We start from the raw sequence: 5030 nt of genomic DNA, 5'->3' as shown, positions 1-5030 counted from the left end.
AGGGGAGTTCCTGGAGACTCGTCAAAGCAAAAAGTGATGTGAACCCGATTTAGAAAAGGGACTAAGAACAGTTCTAGTTCAGGCAGTATCCATGAGATGTCATGCCTGGGTACCACCTCCATCAGAATACATCCACTCTGTTATTTTCTCCTGCTTCACCCAAATCAATATGCAGATTCCTTGCAGCTTAGTGGGTGGGCTCACTTCAAGTTGTTTCAAGTTAAAAACTAATAGGATACTTTGAATGAAAAGCCCCCTAAGACGACACACAGTGAGGAAGACTCAATTGTAAAGGGATTCTAGGTATTGTTGGGGAAAGTATGTTCATGGATGTTTAAAAGCAAAATCAACCCCAAGCAAGTGACCAAAAGAGGGAAGGATCAATCAGCAGAGGGGTAGAGTTTTAGGGCAGGAAGAAACTGCACAGGAATTCAACTGGGACTTTGTAGAGCTTTAATTTAGAAAGTTAAAAAAAACCAAAAACAAAAAAAACAAAACAAAAAAAGAAGTTAAAGGGGCTGGAGAGATGGCTCAGTGGTTAAGAGCACCGACTGCTCTTCCAGAGGTCCTGAGTTCAATTCCCAGCAACCACATGGTGGCTCACAACCATCTGTAAAGAGATCTGATGCCCTCTTCTGGTGTATCTGAAGACAGCTACAGTGTACTTATATATAATAAATGAATAAATCTTAAAAAAAAAAAGTTAAACCAAACTCCTAGGGAAATCTTTCAGGAGTGCCAAGGGTGGACCTGCCCATGTGCCTAGTGCCTTTTTGTCAGCTGCTCAGTCTGTGAGTGTCCTGTGAAACTGTGGCTCATGAAGTTCAGCGTTTAACACACAATTACCTGTCTTACAGACTGAGGAAGGCGACACAGTTGATTTGAATGGTTTCTTCACTGGATAATTTAAACTCTTGGTCTTAAGTATTTCAGACACAAATAATGCTATAAAGAGTAGCTACATTTGAATGCCTACTATCCAATTACCCCAATTTCCACTTTGAAAGATCTCCATTGGAGATGAACAGAACTTTGAGTCCTGGGCAGGTCTTATGGATGGTTAGACATCAAGAGAGAATATGACCACTGGGATGAGGGTATGTTGGGATTGCAGACCTGTAGGCTATTATAAACATTAATGCTAGATTAGGCAGGCAGGCAGACAGACAGACAGACAGACAGATAGACAAAATACTATACTTGCTAATGTTAGAGCTCATCAAGAAATAAATCCAACCATTTGGAAGGCACTCATTTTTAAAGGAATATTTTTCTCTTAAAATACCTAGTCTTAATTCAAGTCATTATAACTTGAACAATTATCTTCAAGTGACTATAAACATTCACGTTAAGTATTTGTTTTAGCTTGTGTAGGTCTAAGCAGTTAAGTAATCATGGGATAGAGAATTAAAAAAAATTGGCCAGGGCAGTTTAGTTCTGTGGGTGGTCCAGACTTGGTACTCACTGGGGAAAAAAATCTTTAAAAACATTTAATAATATAAGTTGTTTCTAGGCACGGTAAAGCTAAGGGGATGGGATTTTAATCTTAAAAACAGTAGCAGGTGGTAACTCAGAAATGTTAAGGCATTTTTATTACTTTCTATGTCATAGGTATCAGTATAATTAAACACTAATATAATTCACCAATTGGATTCTTTATAGCTGAGCTTATTAAGTTCTGATATCAAATTGTTGCTCATTAAGACCACTCCATTGGATATATTTCTTCACCTCAAGTAGGAGTTGGCTTTAACTCTAGGGTTTTGTTTTTAAGTTGCATTTCCAGTGAAGGAAGGCATTATCCTCTCTCCTCTGCATGTTGTGGTGGTTTGAATGATAAATGTCCCCATAGTTTTGGCCACTTGAACACTTGGTCTCCAGATGGTGGCACTGTTTGGGTAGGTTCGGGAGCCATGGCCTTGCTGGAGGAAGGTTTTCACTGGACGTGGGTTTTGAGAGCTGAAAGACCCCTGCCATTCTAGTTGGTTTTCCCTGCTTCATGCTTGCAGTTGACGTTTGCCCTCAGCTTCTGATCCTGCCTCTATTCCTCCATCACAGACTCTTATCTCTCTGGAAGCACAAGCTCCAGTAAACTCCTCTCTAGGATTCCTTGCTGACAGTGTTTGATCCCCACATAGAAACGTGATGAGTGCATGCTATACCTTGACAACGCCAGCCTCTGCTTGCATTGGTGCCTTATGGAACTGGCATCTTAAAGATAATATAATTATCTTAAAGAATATAATTCTGCTCACAAATTGTTTGCCCAGAAGCATAAAGCATGTGTCTGCAGATGCCAAAGTAAATTGCGCTTTTGTTTAGCCACAGCATTTCTTGCTTTATTAATTTTTCAAATTCAAATACAAACTAATGGATCCCGTGACGCCATTTTCACACAGATATCTCTCACATCCTTGCTCACTCCCCCTGAAGCACTCTATTCTTTCTCTTCTAAGACAACTAAATTCTGTGAGGATAAAACAGGCTGTTTGTGCGATGACTGTGGAGGGATAGGAGAAGGCTCTAAATTTTCACATGTCAATTATTTGGGACCACTGACGACAGCTAAACTCTACACAGGGCAGGAAGACGTAGAGAATCGGAAGCATGGTGAACTGTGGAAATGAGGTCACCTGGGGATCTGTGGAAGTGAGGTCACCTGGGGATCTCGGCCTAGGATCCTACAGCTAACTACCTAAAGGATGGGAGTGGAGAAGATTGGGACTTTAAGACTTATTTTTAGTTGGACTCTAGAATAACCTAATAGTGCTACATTAGCCAGCATGGCTGGGGACTATAACAGAGGGACATATCCAAGACTCAGAAAAAGAAGATGACAAATTTGACTTGCTGATCCTGAGATAGCAGCACAATGCGAGGTCACATTGGGATGTTCTGCCTTCATTTGATGTTCGATGTCAACAGTCTACAGAGCGATGGGCTCTAAATAGTACTCATGGATAAACACTTTCAGAGATTGGCTATAGGTAGATAATTTCTAAAGGGAATAAACCCATTTTGTTTTGTTTCCAGCCCACCCACCCTCCCTCACACTTTTTTTTTTCTTTTCTGAGTAGGTAGTAGCCTCCTACTGAAAGTTTTCTCCAGGGAAAATGTTTTCAGAAATGCACATAGGGGCTATAATCAGGGGATGATTAAGACATAAAGAACTTGGAGGAGAAGGAGGAGGTTGTTTATCTACATAGGAGTGTGAGTTGAAGCTCTGCAAAGGCATGATTCATTTCCAGGGCAGGGAAAGAGAAAGGGATTTTGGAAGTAGAGTTTTAAATGATCTTTGACAGTCAAGAGAGGAGAGAGAGAGAGAGAGAGAGAGAGAGAGAGAGAGAGAGAGAGAGACAGACAGACAGACAGACAGACAGACAGACACAGACAGACACAGACAGAGAAAGAAAAAGAGAGAAAGACAGAGGAAGAGAGATTTGGAAAGATACCCAATCGGGATGGCAAAATCATGAATTTCCAAGTGTGATGAAAAGTAATCTAACCTTTTTAAGATTCAGTCTTTTAATCTGAGAAATAACGTCCAGCTTGTTAGGTTTTTATTAAAATCTGAAACTGATACTATAGGATGACACATAACCTACTCAATAAATGCTATTATTAATAGTTTTCATCTAAAATTTCTTGATGAATTAAAGAAAATCCTTGAAAACTAAACTGGCATATTGAAACCTAGATGTCTGACAATTGCTTTAGAACATTCTAGACACTCTACACAATCCCAGTTCAGACAAGCCTGGAACAATAGCAGCAAGGTAGAGGCAGAAACTCTAGAATTAGGAGACAGAAGTAGATACCGCAGCAATTTCCCTAATGCATCAGTGACAGGGAGCTTTCAAAATCAGCCCGTCGCTAAGAGACACTGGAAGACAGCATCAGAAGTTTGGGGAGCAGGTATAAAGGGAACAGGTTAAGAACCAGCGCTTTCCTCCGACCACAGTCATTATCTGGCACCCTTGGGGCAGACTGGAGGGAAAACATCTGCAATGCTGGAGCATCTGGAAAACTAAGCTAGTGTGGCATGCTTCTGCTAGAACAGTCACAATGCCACGGATGTAGGCACAAGTCATGTTCAGTAGTGGTCAAATCAAGGTCAGAAAAAGGCTGGATTTAGGGATTACAAGCTCTGGGCTCACAGATACTTTCTTTTTCCTTCAGCACAGAAAGATCGGATGATTAGAGAGACTTTTCCAGGCCAGCTCACTTCACAGAGTCAATGAGTGGCCTCCGGTATTCACTATTTTACAGTCTTTTCTGCTTGCATTCTGAGCTGGCCTGAGGAACGTGGTGCTATTGAGAGTGGCCATTTGATGTGGCCTGTCTGTATCCTTTACCAAGACTAAGCCATGTTGTCCAGAAGGAGAGGGAAATGACTATTATGACGAGCAAGCTTTTGGAGACAAGTAAGGTCATGGGTCATTCATCTTCTCAAGAGTTGCAGGGTAACTGATACATTGACAGCAATGCACAAGAGTTTCCTGTCTGCTGGTGAGCATTGGCCCTCTGCACAGACATAGGCTAGAGTGAAAGCAATTTGCTCCAGAAATTTGAGAGATCTTTGTGAAAGATGTTACAGGAGCAAATGGACATTCCCACACTGATTTATGGTTACTTTTTCAAATAGCACAATCTAGGGCAAACAAAGACACATTAAAATATACTGCTCAGGATTAACTCTCAGGATTGGGCGAATTGGAATCAGTGTCCTCTGCAGTCACCCGTGGCCTAAGTGCCCAGAAAACAGCATCTCTGGGAAGCTTGCTGGTTGGAAGTTTCAGGATCTCTGCTTCCAACCTATGCTCAATGTATCAACAACCACTATCGCCACTTGAGTCCCTTTACTGACTTACCTGGCATCCTTTTCTACGCTTAAAATTCTTCAGATGGGCCATCTGGCCACATCTAAGTGCACATACTGTTTTCTCATTCAGCATCTACAAGAATGTCAACTTTATCTATGGAGGAGTAAAGATACTGATTTCCAACTTTATGTTTTTGTCGTGGGTTTT

This window comes from Rattus norvegicus, chromosome 18 (genome assembly GCF_021556685.1).
Source record: "Rattus norvegicus strain SHRSP/BbbUtx chromosome 18, alternate assembly SHRSP_T2T, whole genome shotgun sequence".
NCBI lineage: Eukaryota > Metazoa > Chordata > Mammalia > Rodentia > Muridae > Rattus > Rattus norvegicus.
This window is presented reverse-complemented; position numbering follows the sequence as displayed.